The sequence below is a fragment of the Panthera tigris genome, chromosome A3, assembly GCF_018350195.1.
Source record: "Panthera tigris isolate Pti1 chromosome A3, P.tigris_Pti1_mat1.1, whole genome shotgun sequence".
In the NCBI taxonomy this organism is placed as follows: domain Eukaryota; kingdom Metazoa; phylum Chordata; class Mammalia; order Carnivora; family Felidae; genus Panthera; species Panthera tigris.
In genome coordinates this window covers 36,099,285-36,120,912 of record NC_056662.1, presented here as the reverse complement: position 1 = coordinate 36,120,912, position 21,628 = coordinate 36,099,285, and the positions used below count along the sequence as shown (strand labels likewise).

General features: G+C 41.3%; 1 protein-coding gene and 1 long non-coding RNA gene across 6 annotated transcripts in view; one reads left to right on the top strand and one right to left on the bottom strand.

The window, feature by feature from the left end:
* The window catches only part of LOC102958094 (SLX4 interacting protein), a 180,021-nt gene that overhangs the window by 39,543 nt on the left and 118,850 nt on the right, over window positions 1-21,628 (bottom strand). The window lies entirely within an intron of this gene.
* On the top strand, window positions 4,232-20,147 carry LOC122237259. 4 transcript variants are annotated; one of them, XR_006215583.1, is made up of 6 exons: window positions 4,232-4,290; window positions 9,720-9,847; window positions 11,740-12,109; window positions 13,033-13,243; window positions 18,662-18,756; window positions 19,934-20,147. It is a non-coding gene; the product is annotated as an uncharacterized LOC122237259 (long non-coding RNA). The 4 variants fall into 4 exon arrangements; XR_006215584.1 differs by having other exon boundaries at window positions 18,662-18,895; XR_006215586.1 differs by lacking the exon at window positions 11,740-12,109 and having other exon boundaries at window positions 13,157-13,243.

The window sequence follows — 21,628 nt, the reverse complement described above, 5'->3', positions numbered from 1 at the left end:
CAGTGAAGAGGCATAGGGAGAAAGCTAATTTCTAAGGCACTCAAGGCCCAAACTACCAAGGCAATTTATGAGAAGCCAATGCATATTAGCTCAATTATTATCGCCTCTCTGGAGGATTTCAAAGAACAAGTCTCATGCCTCCTTTGTTTTCTTTTCTCTCTCTCCCTCTAACTGCCAGATGATCTACCTTTTCACAGAAAAAAAAAATAAAATCACCACATACTTTTCATTTTTTATCTTCCACAAGTCCCTACAGTTCACCTAAAATGTACATCAATTTGATATGTAAAAATTAAAGTGATAGGTATGCAATGACTTATAATCGTAATTAAGATGCTAATCAGATCACACACAGACTCAGATTAACAAGAAATGTACGATGTTTGCTATGACTCAGGTTTTATTATTTCCGAAACACTACCTTGATATTCCTGTCTTCACTGTCTAAACAAGGAAAAACTTAGAAGAATGTGTAAAGAGAACTTTTTAATGTTGTTCTGCTTACACAGTATTTACTGATAATATAAGTATCAAATGAACAAATAAAAAATACTGGTTAATATAAAAAAATCATCAAACAGAACCTCCAACTTCATCGTATACACATTCTTACCATGAAATTAAGAGAGATATAACAAGACATGTGCTTCCCAATGAGTGGCAACAGGAAATACACCCTATCTAGCACAAAGTATTCTTGCATAAGAAACAACAACATACAAGGGATCTGACCTCATCAAGAGTGTGGGTCTGACTACCAGTTTACAGGAAATACAGGGGCTGGAAGAATATTAACGCCACCATGCAGATGCAGCCAGCCAAACCCAAAATGTGGGAAATTCCAGAGGACACTTGGCCTAGTTTCTCTGATAAGTAAACAACAAGAAAAAAAAAAAAAAAACAGGAGGGATGTTCCCCTAAGTTCAAAGAGATAGTCACCTATTGTAAAGAGAATCAATCAAATGCAGTGAATGTGTGGACCAACCTTGTTTAGACCCTCATTTGAACAACCCAACTATAATAGAATTGAAGAGATAGAGAAATCTGAAGACGGACTATATATTTGATGACATCAAGAATTTTTTTTCTCCCTTGGGACGCCTGGATGGCTCAGTAGGTTAAGCATCCAACTCTTGATTTTGGCTCAGGTCATGATCTCGTGGTTTGTGGGATTGAGCCCTGAGTCAGGCTCTGCACTAACAGTATGGAGCCTGCTTGAGATTTTCTCTTTCCCTCGCTCTCTGCCCCAACCCGACTTGTGCACTTGTGCACATCCACGCTTTCTCTTTCTCAAAATAAATAAACATTAAAAAAAAACCTTAATGGCACTCTGCTCATTAAAAAAAAAAAAAAAAGAAAACTTAGGGGCACCTGGGTGCGTCAGTCGGTTAAGCATCTGACTTCAGCTCAGGTCATGATCTCTCAGTTCATGGGCTAGACACCTGCACTGGGCTCTGTGCTGACAGCTAGGAGCCTGGAGCCTGCTTCAGATTCTGTCTCCCTCTCTGCCCCTCCCCGCTCGCACTCGGTCTCTGTCTCTCTCAGAAATAAACATCTTAAAAAATTTTAAACACCTTATTTTTTAGAGTCAAATACATTGCATCACTCATGTGTACAATATATGATATCCAGGATTTACCTAAAATTATGTGGGAGTGGGGGGCAGGAAGAACAAGTCAGGGGTAAATGAAATAACATTTGGCCATATGTTAAAAATGCGATGCTGCGTGATGGATAAGAGGGGACTCATTGGATAATCTATTGTATGCATCTGAAATTTCTAGTAAGTTTAAAAACAAAAGAGAGAATTCTTCGAAGACTTAAATTTAAAAAAGAAGACCATAATTTGATGAAAACCTTCAAGAACCTTAAAGCTGATGCATTTTTCTTTTAAATATTTATGTTAATATCATCCTTCTTTCAAAGTTTCAGAACATAAGTCACAATTAAAGTTTGCTTTTCTAATTTTCTAACTTTGAAAATAACATTTTACAAAAAAATGCAAAAGCATTCTTTATTGTGTTGTGAATTATAACCATAATCTTTAGAATAATTTTTGTAAGTAGATAACAATTAAAAAGCAACCTAAACAGAAATGATCTAATAGGTGATTGTAAAGCTCTCATCTTCCTTAAGCCTTAAAAGTAAGCACACTATCGCATTTAAAGTAGGGATGGTAACCTCGTTCTTTCATGACTACTGGCCCAAGTTGAAAAGGTAACTGATTATAGAAATAGGTATAGATATAGATACATATACATACAGTCTGCAGGTTCAAGCCATACTACCAGCCTGTTACATATGGAGTAAAAAGTGCACCATACTTAAAAAAATATATAGCCTTGCAGTAAAAGGAGCACATGTCCACAGGGCACCTGGGTAGCTCAGTTGGTTAAGTGTCCAACTTCAGCTGAGGTCATGGTCTCACGGTTTGTGAGTTTGAGCTCCGTGTTGGGCTCTGTGCTAACAGCTCAGAGCCTGGAGCCTGCTTCAAATTCTGTGTCTCTCTCACTGTCCCTCCCCCATTTGTGCTCTTGCACTCACGCTCTCTCTCTCTCTCTGTCCCTCAAAAATAAATAAACATTTAAAAAAATTTTTTTAAAGGAGCACATGTCTAAAAGCAGAATCGGGAATCTGACAAAGATAAAGGAGACCCTCCTGCTAAAAACACACAAAATCTGGGTAAAAGAAAAACATGCTTAAGTACATAGCAGAACTCAAAAGAAACGGAAATATCAAGGAAATACCAGAAATGGAGAGGTAAAGAGTAGGAAACGAATGGGCTGACACTCTAATGGCCTATAGAAAAGCTTTAGATCAGGCATACACAGGAGAGGACCCAGTCTCCACTGCCCCGAGGAGTAGACACTGCTCCATCACTCCACAAAAACCCCTTTCTCTCTTGATTTGTGTGCTTTTTCTTTTGTTGAATGCTGAGAACTCACCAGCCCCTGAGGCTCCACAAAAGTCTCTCTTAATGTTTCACTGTCCCAAATCTCCCAGCTTCTTGGATACCCATCCCACAGAACTACCTTTCTTCATGTTGTTCCTCATTCCCACCTTCCAAAGGCAAGCATTTTTAGGGTGCCCCTCCGCTCTCGGTCACATGACTGGAGTGGAAGCCAGCCACAGTCCTGCCTTCTTTTCTTCATAGAAGCTTTCTCTCTTCCTTTCACTGGTTTTAGTAGAAGGTTCATATGATAGGAGGCCTTTACACTTGGGACTTGAAAATACTGGACAGTGCAGTGCTTTGGAGTCCCTGAGAGGGAGTCCTGGAGATGCCAGTGAGGCAGTGGAGCGGGATGTGAGTTTCAAACTGATACTCACCTAAGCAAGGGCATCAATGCCCTGTATTTCCTTCCATCTTGTGCACTGCACCGTCTGTCCCACTTCCTGCCCTGGCCTCATCTTCTTCACTGGCTTGCTATGTTTGTCTTCATCTCTTCTCAGTGGCATACCTCTCCATGGCCTCTCCCATCACCGAGGTTCTACAAGAAGCTTCTCCTGCTTCTTCTCAGGGTTTTCCTCCACACCAGCCCTGTCCACACCTCCTGTCATCACCTCCCCCCTCCTCAGTCTTGCCCTGGGGTCTACTCAAGCTTACTCTCCATGGGTCTGCTTTTCCTGGTCTACCTGCCCTACACCCCTCCACTCTGCTGATTCCCATCACTGAAACCGCTTCCCACGCATTGGAGCAAAAGCCTTACTTTCTTCTCAGCTCTCTTCTGAAAATACAGCTTTTCTAGAAAAAAGTTCTCTGGGCTCAGGAAAAATAGAAAATTCCTTAGAAACGGAAGGAAGGCCAATATTGTTAAACAAGTTTGGGCTGCACATCTCTGTCTGGGAATTATGTTAGTCAAATAACATAAAATAAATATCACACTGATGGTGAGCTGCTACTGAGGGAGCAGGATGGCAGCACATGGGAGCAGTTCCATACAAGTGAGACATTCTAAAAGTAAAGATTTTACTCTTTCTGATCCTGTAAATGATCTGAGTAGAGGAGTTATAGGGACTGGTGTGAACACAAAATGTATGCCTTTTTTTCATCCTGTCAAAAGCCAGATGTTCCTCTAAAAATAATAATCAAACCATAGTCTTACAACTCGCCCTACCTGTGCCTCTACTACATACAAGAACTATGTGAAGCCCCAGGTACGTCACAAAAACCACTCAGCTCCTGAGGGGCTCAACTGAGGTCAGAGGGAGAGACAACAGTTAAAGGATGATGGTTACAATGTAAGTGCCACAACAAAGACCTGCATTGGGAGCTGTGGGGGCCAAGAAAGGGTATGTCTCACTAAACAAGGGAGAGTAACAAACTAAAGTGGGAAGGCCATCCCCAAGGAAGGGAAGCATCTAAGCAGAGCCTGGAGGCATCAAGAGGACCATGCTGGAAGGGCTGAGAATGGTGGGCACTGCAGGCATGTCTGTGTCAGACCACAGCTGGGAGGCAGATGAGGCTTAGAGTTCAGGATGAAGAGATGAAGTACAGGGGAGAGATGGGGAGGGATAAGCAAAGGTGCTTGGACTTTGACATGTAGTCAGCTTTACAGCCTAAAGTAAAGGATTTTAACAGGAGTTACTGAGATCCATTAGCATCCCCAGTCATACCTTACAAATACTGATGACTCACTGTGGGTTTCCATTAATATGAAGATCTTGACTAAACTGAGGATCACTTTTTTCCTCACTGATTTGGTTAAAGTGGAATACAGTTGATGAATTTGTCGAAGAGTATAATTTAATCTAAAAATCCTAGAAAAAATCTTTGGCAAAATTAATATTTTATTAATTCATTAAAAATAAGGTGTATATAACAATTTTAAATGATGTTTACACTGATTAAGTTAAAAGAGACACTTGATCCTGATTAGTGAATGCCAGCTTTAACCCTGCTGGGAAAAAAATAACATAACATTACTAGAAAGCTAATTAAAATAGGTTGGTACTGGCCTAAGGACAGACATGTAGAAATAGAACTGAAAGTCCAGAAATAAATCCTTGCGTTTACTGATAACCGATTTTCAATAAGGGGGCCAAGACAATTAAATTGGGATAGAAAGATCTTTTCAACAAATGGTACTGGGAAAAATGGAAAACCACATGGAAAAGAACAAAGCTGGACCCTACCTCATATCATACACAAAATCAATTCATTAACTCAAACTAGATCAAAGATACAAATGTAAGAGTTAAAACTATAAAAGTCTTAGGAAAAAACACAGGCATAAATCTTCATGGCTTGGGATTAGGCAATGGTTTCTTAGATATAATACAAAAAGCACAAGCCACAACAACAAAAAATTGAATAAATTGGACACCATCAAAATTAAAAACTTCGGTCCATAGGAGAAAAATTTTGCAAACTATCTATCTGATAAGGGACCTGTATCTAAAATATGTGAAGAACTCCTACAACTCAGGGCGCCTGGGTGGCTCAGTTGGTTGAGTGTCTGACCAGCTCAGGTCATTATCTTATGGTTCATGAGTTTGAGCCCCGAATCAAGCTCACTGCTGTCAGCGCAGAGCCTGCTTCAGAGACTCTGTCCCCTATTCTCTGCCCCTCCCCATCATGTGCTCTGGCTCTCTCTGAAAAATAAATAAAACATTTTAAATAAATAAATAACCCCCTACAACTCAATAATTTTTTTAAAAAGTCAATTTAAAAATGAACAAAAGATTTGAATAGATGTTTCTCCAAAAAAAGATATATAAATGGCAGATAAGTACTTGGATACAGGGTAAACATCATTAGCCATCAGGGAAATGGAAATCAAAATCACAATCAAAGCCACTTCATACCCACTAGGATGACTATAATCAAAATGACAAATAACAAAGTGTTGACAAGAATGTGGAGGAAATGGAATCCTCATACACTTTTGGTAGGAATAGGAAATGGTACAGCTGCTTTGAAAAAGTCGGAAGTTCCTCAACATATTAAACACAGAGATAACAAATTACCCAGAGATTCCATCTTTAGGTATATACTCATGAGAAATGAAAACATATATCCACACAAAAACCTGTGCAAATATTCATAGTAGCATTATTCACAATAGCCAAACAGTGCAAATCCAAGTGTCCCTCAACTGATGAATGGATAAACAAAATGTGATATATCCACACAATGGAATATTATTTGGCAACAGAAAGAAATGAAGTACTACCAGTAAATGCTTACAACCTGGATGAACATTGAAAACAATATGCTAAGTGAAAGCCAGTTATGAAGAACAACATATTGTAAGACTCCATTTATATAAAACATCCAGAGTAGGAAAAATCAGTAGAGACAGAACTAAATTGGTGGAAACTCTGGGATGGGAATGGGAAGGATGCTGGGGTAAAATGGAGAGTAACTGCTAATGGGTATAGAGTTTCTTTACGGAGGAACAAAAATGTTCAAAAAGGGGTTCTGGTGACAGTTGCACAACTTTGTGAATATATAAAAGCCAATAAATTGTAAACTTTACCTTTTAATAGTTTTTTTTAAGTTTATTTTTATTTATTTTTTTGAGAGAGCGAGCAAAGGAGGGGCAGAGAGAGAGGGAGAGAGAGAAAATCCCAAGCTGGCTCCACGCTGTCAGCACAGAGCCAGATGCGGGACTCGATCCCAAGGACCGTGAGATCATGACCTGAGCCAAAATCAAGAGTGAGACACTTAACTGACTGAGCCACCAGGTGCCCCTAAACTGTATACTTTAAATGAGTGAATTGTAGGGTATGTAAATTATATCTCAAAGCTGTTATTAAACAAACAAAAAAAGAATGGGATAAAATGCTATTCAACTAGGGGCGCCTGGGTGGCGCAGTCGGTTAAGCGTCCGACTTCAGCCAGGTCACGATCTCGCGGTCCGTGAGTTCGAGCCCCGCGTCAGGCTCTGGGCTGATGGCTCGGAGCCTGGAGCCTGTTTCCGATTCTGTGTCTCCCTCTCTCTCTGCCCCTCCCCCGTTCATGCTCTGTCTCTCTCTGTCCCAAAAATAAATAAAAAACGTTGAAAAAAAAAAAATTAAAAAAAAAATAAAATGCTATTCAACTAAATTGGTGGGAACTGTCAGTGTTCTTAATTCTGAAATCCCCAAATCAAATAAGAAGAATGCTTTCCTCTAACTGAATATGTCAGAGACTTCTAAAATGGGGTATATGACTGGTTGATCATGCTGGTGAATGCTAAGAGGCTACACAGAAAAAATGTTCCCCATCATTTTACTAGATTCATCAAATGCCATCTATGAGCTTTTGATGTGTGAATTCTATAATTTTCCAATAGTGGGCCTCCTTGCCCTACAGTTATCCTAATTAAATTTCACTGGTGTCTTTTAAGAATACCATATACAATTCCAAGTCCCCGAAGTTTATTCAGTCTAATTTTTACTCTTCTAAAATACTAGAGGAATGGGGTGTCTGGGTGGCTCAGTTGGTTGAGCGTCCGACTCAGCTGTGCTGACAGCTCAGAGCCTGGAGCCTGCTTCAGATTCTGTATCTCCCTCTCTCTCTGTCCCTTTCCCACTAGTGTGCTCTCGCTCTCTCTCTCTCTCTCTCTCAAAAATAAACATCAAAAAATTTATTTTTTAATAAAATAAAATACTAGAGGAAAAAATGATTTAATAAGCTGGAAATGGGGGGGTGGGGAGCATGAAAAAGCTTCCTCATAAGAGAACTATTTATAAACTCTATACTTTTGCTATTAAAAAGTATTTTACTAAAATAAGGATAAACTTGCACACTGCAAAAATTTTAGTCTTCCAAAAGTTCACATTACCTTGAAAGGAAACCCAGAAGCTGTTTTATTTTCAAATATATCTTAAGAAGAAAGATTTCCTAAGTGTTTCAAAAATGTTTTCTATTTAAGAGAAGCCTTTACAAGTCATTCTTTAAATAATGAGAATTTCTTTTCCCCCAAGGGAATAATTTCTACTGCAGTGTTTCTAAGAATATACAGGGTTAAAACCGTGTAAAATAGATTTTCTCACAGTTAGGGGAGAGTGAAACACCGCAAATAGGAAACCAGACAGCTCGGGGGTCAAAACACTACACTTCCAGGTCAGACTTCTGGTTGCAATTAAGTAAAATTCCTGCAAATATTTGTAAGGAAATCATATTTTTGGTGTCTCCTTTCAGTCCTTGTAACTTCTTACTTTCTTTAACAGCAACTTGTATTTGTGGGTATATACATATGTATATTATTTATTAAAGACACACAGAAATACAAAAAAACATAAACATTTAGGTACATAACACACCAACCTATGATCCCAGAATGGCAATTTGATCTTGGACTCAAAGGTAAAATGAGCATTTGTTCTAGGCTTCCATTTTTTTATGTTTCAGATTATGCGGACCCAGTTTTGTTTTTGCTTGACACAGACATGGATAATTTGGTTCTCAAGACATTTTACAAAATAGGTTAAGCCAAGTTTCCCATTAGATTGCATGGTTCATGATCAAATAGTTAAATTTGAATCTGACTGGAGTTTTGGCTGTAAGTAATAACAGCACTGTGTTAGAACAACAAATGTAAACAAGGTCCACAATTAAATGTACCTGAGTAGTTATTAAATATGCTTTCTACTCAACTCCCTGGGAATAGCCCAGAAGCTCACAGCACTTCAAAAAAATACCTACCTCAGAAATCTGTGGTGGATTCACTGACAGACAGATATTCCCTGTTTTAGGTGTTATTACAGTGAGTATAAAATTATTTTGATTAAAAACAATTAAGCAGTAAACTGAGAATCGTAACCATAAAAAAATATTTTCATTTTAGATTTTCCACTTTCACTCTATTAGGGTGACATGTTAGGGAATTTGAAAATGAAAGCACTCTGGTTTTTCATCATCATTTGGGTTGTAGTCCCCACAATTCCCAAGGTATTTAGTTAGCGAATCTCAGTCCCAAAGTGTTAAACCACTGCATGTTCTCCTGAACAAGGGCCTCTTCGCTCGTCTGTCCTCTGTACCCTTTTAAAATCAAAAGGTTTTTACAGATATTTAGACTGTTAGATAACTACTATTTTCTCTCTCTCAAGCTTCTTAATGGCTATTAAATATTAGTGATGTGAAACTCAATTACTACAAATCTTAAACTCTTGGCATGTGACTGGAGAGCCCAGCCAAAGGAAAAGAATTTAAAGGGAACAGACAAGTTGGTAAGGGCTACAGGCACTTCCCAGACATCGGAAGGGTACTGCTGTAGCATAATGCACATAAAACTCCCAAGAAATGAATAGTACATGCCAAGGCAAATAGTTTCCACTCTACCTTGTCATCCCACACATTAAAAAATTATATGCAACCCCTAGGAGAAAAGGCCACTGCTTTATGAGTGGCAGCGGGAGGGTGGGGCAGAGGCGCTTTTCCTCATTAGTATCTGCCCAACACAGGAGAGGTGGCCACTTGTTACGACTTTATCTGGGAGGTACCAAAAGAAAGTGGAGCTTCACAAAAGTCTCACTAGCCTTGTGCCCCCCCACCTCTCACCTCAATATATAAGTGCGTAAAAATCACTTGCACAACACAAAGCCAGTGCCACATGGAACACGTTCCCAGAATGCTGGGAGAAACCACAATTTTCACTGGGTGAACCAGAGAGAATTACAGGCCTCCCATTCAGTTGTCACCATTAGAAATAAGGTGACAAAACAGATCCCCAAAAGAAACATTGTGTTTTTTTTGTTTTTTTTTTTTTGTTTTTGTTTTTTTTAAATCTCAGCCCTGTTATCAGTTGAAAGGCCAGTGACTTCCTCTTCCACCCCTTCTCCTCCGGACCCCAGAAGAGCAAGAGTGATGACCAGTTCTACCTGACCACCAAATGAAATCTGCCTCTGGAATGAATATCTGGTAATAAATAAATCATCAGTCTTCACAGAACTGGTAAATAGGCAGGGCTCTCAGCCAACTAGGACAACTCCTTAGGAAAAAAAAAAAAAAAAAAAAAGGTCTTGCAATCACCGTTTGATGACAAAGATCTTTCTGGAACGCCAGAGTCCCAGGGGATCTGGTAGACTGGTTTTGAACTGCCCAGTTCCGGAATATGCAGAAATGTGGGAGCCTTGAGTCTGAATGTAAATGTGAACATGCAGACTCAAAAGGAATACTGGAATTGCATCACCAGGAAAGCAACAGAACTGGCTTTGTAACGTGAAACTAAGCAGTGGCAATATGGACCTTGTTTTATGAGGGAAAAATCATTGTCTTTTTGGTGTGCGTGGTAGGAGGTTAGGGGAGAAGGGTAAGGTGGGAGAGATGGAAGCAGCTTACTCACAGGCCAGTAGGATCAATCCAGTAAGGTTCATGGTAACATTGGCAAAGTTTTCCAGGTGGTTGAACTGAAGTGTGATAACCTCTTGGTGTGGCAGAAAGAATCCTAACCTGTTTTGAAGCTTTGTATACTGTGGGGGGGGGGGGGGGGCGGGGGGGGCGGGGACTTTTGTGTGTTTTAATTTCTTGTAAAATTGAAAAGTGAACAAAAGATCGGCCATTGAAACTGGCAATTTCCACAACAGGTGACTGTAACAAATGGAAATATTAACGCTTAAAGGGTTTAAGGATTTTGTTTTCTTGCCATTTATTACAACAAATGGTTAGCAAAGTCTCCCCAGATTTTGCGAATGCAAAGCATCTTGTGTTGTCGGTCCTGTTTTTAGCACACTTTTAGTAAAAAGTGTAAAACTTTAAGTCCTGCAAATTGCCCCTTCCTGGAAAAATCATCTTTGCTGACACTGTGGCACATTCAGCAGAGGGCTTAGAGGCACTTGCTTTCATTACTGCCCTTTAAGCTTCTCATGTGGATGAAAGCCTAGAAAATGTTTTTATTGAGTACACTATGGGAAGAAATGTAAATAATAAGCAAAGCTATTTAAACACATGTGTAAAAAGAAAACACATGTTTCCACTGCGCCCTAGGACAAATCTAAGGAAATCCATTTCTATTTGTAAAGGGCTGCGAATATAAAAAAACAATGCCTAAATATTAAGAATATTTACCAGAACAGTAAGTAATTGAAAATGTGTTGTGCTGTTTTGCTGTTTTTCAAACCACGCGAGGGCCCAGTTCTCCCCCTTCAGTCACCCAATGTCTGACTGCCCTAGTCTGAGGACCCCTCCATGTCTGCTTGTGTGACTGCAGCCCAGCTCCGCGGCCACAGCTGGTGTGCGGGACAGGAGCGAAGGCTAACACTCCATGGGAACAGCTGACAGATGTCAAAAGTGGCCGCTGCAGTGAGCAGTGTTTGTCAAGGGCCTATGCTTTCTCAGGGTTAACAGTTGTTGGATGTACAGTAATTTCTACTGTTGTTAATGTGTAAGGATGGATGGTGTTTCACGGCAAGTTTCCCCTGTCTTCTTGGGAAATGCCTGCCGCTTTATGTGGAGGAAGGGCTGGGCTCACAGGGAAAAGGGTTTCACTTGCAAAATTTATTTTAAATAGGAAAAGGCCCTGTTTTCAATGGGCTGGGAAAATAAATACAAACCAAAACAAACTGCACATATACAACTTTGCACTCATGGGGACGCCGGAGAGCAGGGCTCACAATCAGGCCTGTGTCTGAAGAGCAAAGAGAAAGCTTTCTTTGGCAGGTACCATACACTGGGCGTTGGGGAAAGGAGGGGAACATTTCTCAGACAGAGGGAAGAATAGGAAGAACTTGCTTGTTTTGGCGATTCTTGCCTTTTCTCCTCTGGTGTGAACACCCACTGATTTCCTAACATGGTGGTAATGTGCCCCACCACAGAATGCTGCGTGGGTGTGGATGAAGAGAGAGGAAGCCTGGTAATTCAGCCCTGAACATTCGCAGAAGATACCTTGGATGCCACAAAAGAATGAGCAGACGGCTCCATGCATTGGCTAAAGATGGAAGCTAAGATTTTAGAGGCGCATTCAGCTTAGAAGAAAAGCCAAAAAGAAAGCCACTGCAGACAGAAACCACAGTACCCAGGAAAATTTAATTTATTTTATGGCATTTTCCAAAGGACTGGGTTTCTTAGATGTTAAATGCAAGAACAAGGTTATACAAAATGGAATAATAGGCAGTAAAAAAAAAATTTACTGCTCTACAAACACAAAAATGTAGTGAACCTCTAATATTTAGACAATGCACTGAGGTAAGTGCTTGGAGCAGAAAGATGAGCTCTGTTTTGGGGTCTGTTTCTCCCTTTCCATCTTGTGATCAGAGAAGAGGGGATATAAAACCCAAACAAAGATATTCACATTGTAGTTCAGGCAGAACACTGCTCCTGGCTTTCACATGGTTAACTGAAAGCTTTGTTTTCATGATTAGAGGAAAGTTTTATTAAGAGAAAACAAACACATATATACACATACACACACACTCTCTCTCTCCCCCCTTAATCGGGATACTGAAGCAGTGAAGACCGCCCAGATATCAGACAGATGCATTTCCACACCGCCTCTGACACTTACTAGCTCTGTGACCTCAGGCAAGTTGCTCGCACCCTTGAGTTTGTTTCTTGTCTTCAGATCAAGGGTTAAGAATGCTGGCTAGAAGGAGCTACCCTAAGGATCTGCCATGGGTATGCAGACCTGGCACAGAGCTGGTAGCTAGCAGGCTGAAGCTCAGAAACAGGGAACTAGTAGGGGCATGGATGCTAACAGAACCTGGGATGGGGGGCTCTGGAGGCTATGTTTAGTCCCTAGGTGCCACAGAGCCAGGACATAATGCAGCTAATCTTACACTGGGGTAGGATGTTGTTCTGACTTTCTGAAAACCAATTGAAAACTACTATTTAATAATTTGTAACTGGGGCACCTGGATGGCTCAGTCGGTTGAGCGTCCTACTTCGGCTCAGGTCATGATCTCACGGTCTGTGAGTTCGAGCCCCGCATCGGGCTCTGTGCTGACAGCTCAGAGCCTGGAGCCTGCTTCGGATTCTGTGCCTCCCTCTCTCTCTGCCCCTCCCCTGCTCATGCTCTGTCTCTCTCTCTGTCAATAATAAATAACATTTAAAAAAATTATAAAAAATAATTTGTAACTCATGACCAATTTCACCTCTACCTTTTATTGAAGGGGTAAGCGATGTTGCAATGGAAGCATGCCCCAAAGCCTTGACAAATGAACATGTGACTGGTGAACAGAAACTACAATTTGTTCCTTTATTTCTTCCAATGCTTGCGTTCCTCCTGAGTAACAGGCTCCGCACTGGGTGCTGAACAGCACAAGAGCCCTGGCCCTCGAAGGAAATGAAGTCTGTCTGGGAAGCAAGGAAGCAACTGGACTGGTAAGTGCTGCTACCGCTGAGGGTGGACTGAGCACATGGGAAAGGGTGGAGGCAGCTCCCAGAGAGAGGTGCACAGAATCAGATAGAGCTCCTCAGGAGGAGTGACACCCAGGCACAGGCCTGCAGGAGGAGGAGGAGATGACCCACCAATGTGGAAAGAGAAGAGAGTTGCAGGGAGAGGAGGGCAACATGTGCAAAGACGCAGAGGTAAGAGTATGATGTTCTGGGGCCTGTGAGTCAGGCTGCAGTGACAAGTTGATAAATGACCACAGAATCTCTCCCAAGATTGCCTGGCCAAAGCCATCTGGGACCAGCGACTCCTCTCCCTCTTGGAAGAGAGGGGCTCCTCTTGAACTTGGCCTCCCATGGGTCCAGTTGTAGGTCTAGCAAAATCTATAAGCACTGGGCAGTTGGCTTGCCTAGCATTCTCCTGAATAGCCAGACCGCTTGGTGCCTGAATCTGGTACTAAAATGTTTGCCACTGTGCCAAGTGATTGCCCTATGTTCCCCAGAACGCTCTGCACAATGGTGGGGGGCCAACATGGAGAGGACACTACTGCCAGGCCTGTTCCTGGGCAGGCAGCCACCTTGGGGCATGAGAGGTAGTTGCTGAGAAGGCTAATGACCATGACAGACATGGTGTCTACAGACCATGAAAGCCCAAGAGTGGATGTGTCATCTGGTGACTGGATAGCCTAAAATCTGCAGTCAACTAAGGCCCATGGCTGGCCAAGTCACTTGGTCCACTAGAGGGCCACAACTCAGTAGTAACCTTGGGAGGAACTCTGTCAGTGGCTCAATCCACTGACATCTTTGGCTTATTGGTTAACAGATATGTCCATAACTCCGAATAAAATGGAAAGCATACTTTAGGCCCTACTTAAACTGTATGCTATAGGCTGAACTGTATCTCTCCAAAACTTCTATGTTGAAATCCTAATCCCCAGCACCTCAGAAGGCAACTGTATTTGGATACAGAATCTTTAAAGAGGTAATTAAGCTAAAATGAGGTCATTAGAGTGGGCCTGAATCCAGTATGACTGGTGTCTATATTACATAAAAGGAAAACAGAACACAGATACAAATAAAGGGAAAATCACGTGAAGCCAAAGGGAGAAAATGGCCACATCTACAAGCCAGGGAGAGAGGCCTCAAAAGAAACCAACCCTGCTGACACCTTGATCTCAGAATTCCAGCTTCCAGAACTATGAGAAAATAAATTTGTCTAAGTCACCCAGTTGGTGGTAATTTTTTACGGGAGCCCTAGCAAATTAATACATTATATAATAGAAAAAAAGTCTAGGTCTGGTGAACAGGGGCCTGACTTGGGCTACCTTGAAGGAGAGCCACAGCCTCTTACCCAGTCCCCAGATTTGACTCAGTTCTCAGAACTGTATCTCCTTGAATAGAAAGCCAGGCATCCCTCAAGTCAGGACTATAAATCTTTCACTTGGGATGTACAGCTGTTTACTACAGTTCCTGTGCAATGAGAAAAGGGGAATAACCAGAATTTTTGAGAATGATTAGACACTGGCTCTGAGACAATGCTAATTCTTGGGGTTCCAGATCTCCATTATGATCCCCAGAGTGTGATAAGTAGAAACTTATTTCAATTAATCTCCCAGAGGGCCCAGCGGGTCTGTGAAAATCTGTACTTCTCTTCTCATTTGATGAGTACATAATTGGGATAAACTTATCCTGCAACCATGTTGGACTTGGACTAAACTTGGACTCCATGTCTCATGGAGTGCTACATAGTAAGGAAAAGCCAAAAAAAAGTCTCTGGAGTTCCCTTTTCCCATCAAAACCAAAAGCAATACTAATCCCTGGAAATCAAAGAGTTCATTCTGTCAGAGTTCATTCAAGTTTTTGCACCCTGCAACTCTTACTACTAAGAAATAAGCACAAACACTTGTAGGTATGTTTGTGTTTCTTTGACCTAATTAAATGACCTGGAAGAGTGACAGCTTGAGTGACCCGTTTATTAGCAGATAAAAATTTGTGCCTGGCTAATCAATGGCTCTGCTCAACAGGATAGTATCAACCAGAAGCGAATGAATGCAATGATATAACCTCATTTGGGGTGGAGAAACAAAATCTGTCCAGTGGGCAGAATGTTCAAGAGTACACTTTGGGTCCATTTGGCCTGTAAGGAAAAATAGCCTGAAGAATGTATGTGTGTGTGTGTGTGTGTGTGTGTGTGTGTGTGTGTGCATGCACACACACACACACACACATTCATTCACTCATTCACTGGTAAGAACTCAGAAGGACTGGTGACAAGGACACTTGGGGAAAAGCTACGTGGAGTGTGTGTGAAAGTATGTGTACCTTATGTGAATGTTCTCCAAAAGACTCCATTAAGAAGTTCTTGTAATGAGCTGGACAAAATGACCTGCACATGGATGTTGGCCAGCCTCTTACCCCAGGTGCCATTTTATCTGCTTAAAGGGCTCGTGAGCCATGTGGCGTTGGTGGCAAGGATGAATATTATGCTTGGACTCAACAACATGGACTTAACCTCACCAACACGGAGCCCTGCCAAATGCCAAATCTACCAACAGCAACAATTAACAGGAGTCTCTCTACCAACTCTCTTATTGTAAGAAGATGGCCCCATGGTCAGTGGTGGTGGGTGATTATAATGGACCTCTTTCATTACAGAGGAGACAATACTTTCACTGGAATGGACCCTTTATTTGGGATTTGGATGTGTTTTCTATGTCTGCCATGTTTTTGGCAGCCACGTCACCCACGGACTTACTGAAGGCCTCACTCACTATCACCGCCACAGTGTTTCTGACCAAGAAACTCATTTTACAAATAAGCGAGTATATTCATAAAATTCAATGGTCCTACTAAGCAACCAAGCAAGGATCAAATGCAGCTGGCCTTACAGAGTGGTAGAAGGGTCTACTGAAAATTCAGTTGTGATACAAACTGGGGTGAAGTCCTAAAAGATCTACTACATGCTGTGACCAGAAGAATAATATGTGTTCCCTTGGCAAGAATTCCTGGAACCAGGGAGTGGAAGTGGGAAGTGACCACCTCAGCAAAAGCTCGCTTTCCATCCTCATGACTGTGCTTCATTGGTATTCAAAGGAAGACTGGAACAGAGAGGATAACAATGACCCAGGCTGAGGGTTAAATGTGCCACATAACTCCAGGTTTTTTACGCCATTAGACAAACAGACCAAAAGGGGAGTAGAAACGTTGGCCCATAATGACACAACAGATGCAAGTGGATAAAACACGGGGAGTATAACGGCTCTATCTAGTGGCGCATTTCCAGTGTTAAAAGTTAATGAGAACTGTGGCAACCTCAAAAAGGCAGGACCACCGCTGGCCCAAATCCCAATGAAAGTTTGGATCACCTTGCCAGGTAAAGAATCCTGATCAGCTGAGGTACTGGCTAAGGGCCAGGGGAATATGAAATAAATGTTAAAGGAAGGCAGATACACACACCAACTATTTATTGCAAAAGTTAGAATGGTGGCATCTTCCTATCCTGTCATCCTCGCTGTATCGTGTATATATTTATATGTTAACTAAGTTTTTTAGCTTTGTGTTTCCTTACTATTCTATGCAAGGTATGTAAACTTCTTAACTTAGTCAATAAATTAACAAATGTGAGCTGTGAATGAACATCACCCAGAAAGCCTGGGTTTGGACTAGGGCATGAGACTCTGGGTTCTCTCTGTCTGTGTGCCTGTCTGTCTCTCTGTCTCAGAGGAGATGCTGAGCTTACTTCCTCTGCCGTTGGGAGAACTGTGTCTTTAGGCAGAAGCCTGTTGTTTGGAAGTTTGTGGACGAAGGAAGCCAAGAGGAAAACTTGAATGGTTATTTTGTAACTTGTGTCCACTCACCAAAACTTCTGATCATCCTCCCTGGGTTTTGGCAACTTCCCTCGTTGTAACATCCCACTTTGCCAAGGGAAGAGACAAACATTCTGCCCTTCGTGGCTTACCTGCAAGCAGGGTACAGCCATGGGACCTAGTTTCACATTGCAGTGGCTCACAAGGGGCAGCATGGTGCTGTGGCCACGTGCCCGGAAATCAATCTTCTTCAGACTGGGGTGGAGGTTGATACCCGGTCTTGACTGTAGCTGAAATGGCACATGTACCAAAGCCGTCCTCATCTCATGGCTGACGCTTTGCTGCCTGTGTGCCTTTGGAGGCCTCCCACAGGTACATCCTGTGAGCTATCTAATAATGTCTTTAATTGACTCTGCTTAAGAACGAGACCCATTCTGCTAGTCTCAAGCAGAAATGAAATTAAATAAAGGATATTAGGCAATTAAGGTTCCTGACCAAAGAAAGTTTTAAGCTGGACACTATCACAGTTTTGTTTTCGAAAGACCACTCTGGCAGCAGAGGTGTAGATGAATTGGAAGGAAAATCAGGAGGCTGTGGCAGTAATTCAAGGGCTGATTAAGAAGGCCTTGACCAAGGAAGGGACAATGGGAACAAGAGAAAAAATTAAGAAGAAAAAGGCAAACAACCCAATACAAAGATGAGCAACAGCTGTAAATATGCAGTTTAGTCAATATGTACATTAAAGTGAAAGACAAAAATCAAAGCACAGCATCTCCTTTTCTGATTTTTGGCCTGTCAAACTGGGAAAAATTAAAACACTGTAATACCTAGCATTGGCAAGGCTAAGGGGAAAACATTAATGAGACAGAATTGACAGAAATCGACAGTGAAGTCTTTTAAAAAACTTTATCACAACATTAATTTTTACTGAATCTGTTGAAATGACAGGTGACTTTAAAAAGATGAAGCTATCAGCAAATGTCTGTGCTATGCTGTCTGCTGAGTTTGCCAATACTTCCTGTGGTCCTTTATATTGTAAGATTAAGGAAATGGTCTCAAAACTATTTATGCTATTTTTTTATTAAAAAAAAAAAACTCAGAGCATGAATAATACTAAATTTTATCTGAGTAATCAGCAAAGTTACCTAGAGACTTCAGCTCAGCCAGCACTGTGTGCTGAGTATCTGTACTGTGATGAGGCACATTATTGTCACATGGATCTAGAAATAGAAAAAGGTAAGAAACTCATGCAAATGAGAGAAGTTTTCTGCTTTACACAAAAGCATAAACCACTCACATTCATCCAAACCACCAAACAGTAACGACAACTCTATTTTCAGGGAACATGAGACAAAGAACTGGATACTGAGGAGGAAATAGGCAAGGCCTTACGGTTAGTGGCTTTGAAATTGCTCTTGAAAAAGGCATTTAAGTAAGATTATGGGAACAGCTGAGAACAGGCAGTTAGATAAACGTAGAGAGATGTCTTTGGCTCTGAGGCAAGAGTAAAAGCACGTATTCAGATTCCACTTTTTTGTGGCGCTGTTAATAAACAATATAAGGTGGCAGTATATCAGTGCGTGTATCCACTTCGTCCCTGCAGGTACACACAGCCTAGAGCAAGATGAACCTCTTTGTGAAAAGGAACCTTGTGGTAGACACAGATGAACAATGCTCTTTCCTTTTGGAAATTAACCAGTGAGTATGAAGTTAAACACCTATAACCAGAAACAGAGTTATCTGCTTACGCTCTAGAGTTATGCAGCAAAGTGAAGAAGAAAAGTGGTTCTGTGGGTGGCAAAGAATCGATCTTTGCCAGTGAAGGAGTGGGAAAAAGGTAAACCGATTATAACGCAGTCACAGTACAATGTGACAAATACATTAAAGGTGGTAAGTGCCAGAAGAAGACAAACTGAGGAAGACTTTGGAGAAGTAATATTTAAGTTGGGTCTTAAAGGTTAAGTAGGAGCTTTCCAGACAAAGGTAAAACCTGTAAATGTAAAGGCAGAGGGATAAGGAATGCAGGCTTGTGGGAGACAGGAAAATGAGTAGCAGGAGGAGACAAGGCAGGATGGGGAGGTTATGGAAACCCTTGACCTTACTAGGAAGAGGAAATATATAACATGTGTGTAATTTATCATCTGTACAAGCATTTATTAAGTACCTACTGCAAAGCAGAAAATGTCCTCCAAGCTGGAGACACAATGGTAATAAAAGGGGCAGAGCCTGTCTTCAGGCGGCTTACATGTCTGTGGAGAGACAGACATTCATGGAATGGTGTTCAGGATGCTTGTGGGCCTATAACAAGGAGACCTGTCTCCAGGATAAGCTTCCTGAGGAGTGATTTTGAGCAGAGAGAAGACTGAGCACAGGGAAAGTAGAGACCAGGGCTCCAACATGGGCAGAGGCAGCAAGATGAGTAGAAGAATGGAGATTAGGAAGAAAGGAATTAAGCTGCTATGACTGGAGCAAGAAAGAAGGAAAAAGTGAGACAAGATGAGGCTGGACAGGCAGCTACTCGAAGGACCCTAGCTTGCACCCTTGGAGCCTTGGGGAAGAGGTTCACAAGACCAGACCTCTGATTTTAAGGGATAACACGAACTGAATGAAGTGTGAAGAGCAGGCGAGGCACTGGCCAGAGCAGGCGCAAGGAAGCCAGCCAGGGGGCTGCTGTGGGGGCGCAGGTATCCAGGGGAGGCGGGAGCAGGGACTGCTTGCTGGCAGCAAAGGAGGGGACTGGCTAAGGTATGAACATCACAAGATATGCTCCATTAAAGATTAACTGTTACCAGAAGTAGAAAGGAAAGGGAAGATAGTGCTTTCGCTCCAAGTTAACTTTCAGCGAGGAATACTTAACACAGCTTTTCTCCTACAGAGTGAACAATACAGCGGTGCATTATATCATCTTGCCTCCCTCTGGCACTCACTACTTATCTCAGTACAGGGAAGCCAGTGCTCATTCCACAAGTGGCCAGTCACTGGAGGCTCCAAGAGGCAAACGCAGGCTTCTCCTTGTTTGTGCTTGCGCAGTTAAATAAACCAAGTCAAAGGCAAATGACAAACTTGCAGCATATAAAACATACAAAGTATTCATATCCTTAAGGAGTATTTATAAACTAATAAAAATATGAACATTAAAATAAAAACATTATAAAGAAATTGAAGTGTGCAAACATGTATATCATCAGGATATTTGCTGTACTGCTGTTTATGACAGTGTAAACATTAGATGCAACATAAATGTCCCACCAATAAAAGAGAGTATGGATATTTAATGGAATACTATATACATTAAAAATGGTGATGTGAACCCTGCATGGCCAAAACAATTCTGAAAACCATTAAGAAAGTTGGAAGACTCCTATTTCCTAATTTCAAAATTTACTACAAAGTTATGGTAACCAAAACAGTGTGGTACTGGCATAAAGACAGACATCTAGAACAATGGAATAGAACAGAGAGCCCAGAAATAAACTCTCACATTTATTTATTTTTTTTTAATTTTTAATGTTTATTTTTGACAGAGACAGAGAGAGACAGAGAGACAGAACATGAGCGGGGGAGGGGCAGAGAGAGAGAGGGAGACACAGAAACCAAAGCAGGCTCCAGGCTCTGAGCTGTCAGCACAGAGTCTGACATGGGGCTCGAACTCATGAAGTGTGAGATCATAACCTGAGTTGAAGTCAAACAGTTAACCAACTGAGCCACCCAGGCACCCCTAAACTCTCACACTTATGATCAAAGATTTCCAATAAGGGTGCCACGACCACTTGATGGGGGAAAGGACAGACATTCCAACACATGGTGGTGGGACAACTGAATATCTACATGCAAAGGAATATAGTTGGACCATTTCCTTAAAATTAACTCAAAATGGATCAAAGACATAATGAAAAGGAACAAAACCTATAAAACCTATAAAGCTCTTAGAAGAAAACACAATTTTTGAAAAGCTTCATGTCACTGGATTCAGTAATGAAGCACAGGTGGCAAAATATGAAATACATAAATTGACTACATCAAAATTTAAAATATTCGCACATCAAAGGACACTATTGAGAGTGAAAAAGCAACACACAATGGGAGAAAATATTTGCAGGTCATATACCTGATAAGGAATTAATATCCAGAATATATAAAAGAACTCCTCCAACTCAAAAACAAAAAAGCAAACAACCCAATTAAAAAACAGGCCAATGACACAGACAGACATTTCCCCAAAGAAGATATGCAAATAGTCAATAAGTACATGAAAAGATGGTCAAAATCACTACCCATGAGGGAAACACAAATTGAAGCCACAATAAGATACCACTTCACAACTGCTAGGATGGCTATTATCAAAACCAGAGAAAATAAGTACCGGCAAGATTATGGAGGAACTGGGATCCATTCTTGGTGAGAATGTAAAACATAGTCACTGTGGAAAACAGGATAACAGTTCCTCAAAAAAATTAAACCAATAATGACCATATAATCTGGCAAGTCCACTGTGAGGTATACAACCAGAGACTCAGAAAGCAGGGACTCAAAGAAGTATCTGAACACAAAAGTTCATAGCAGCATTATT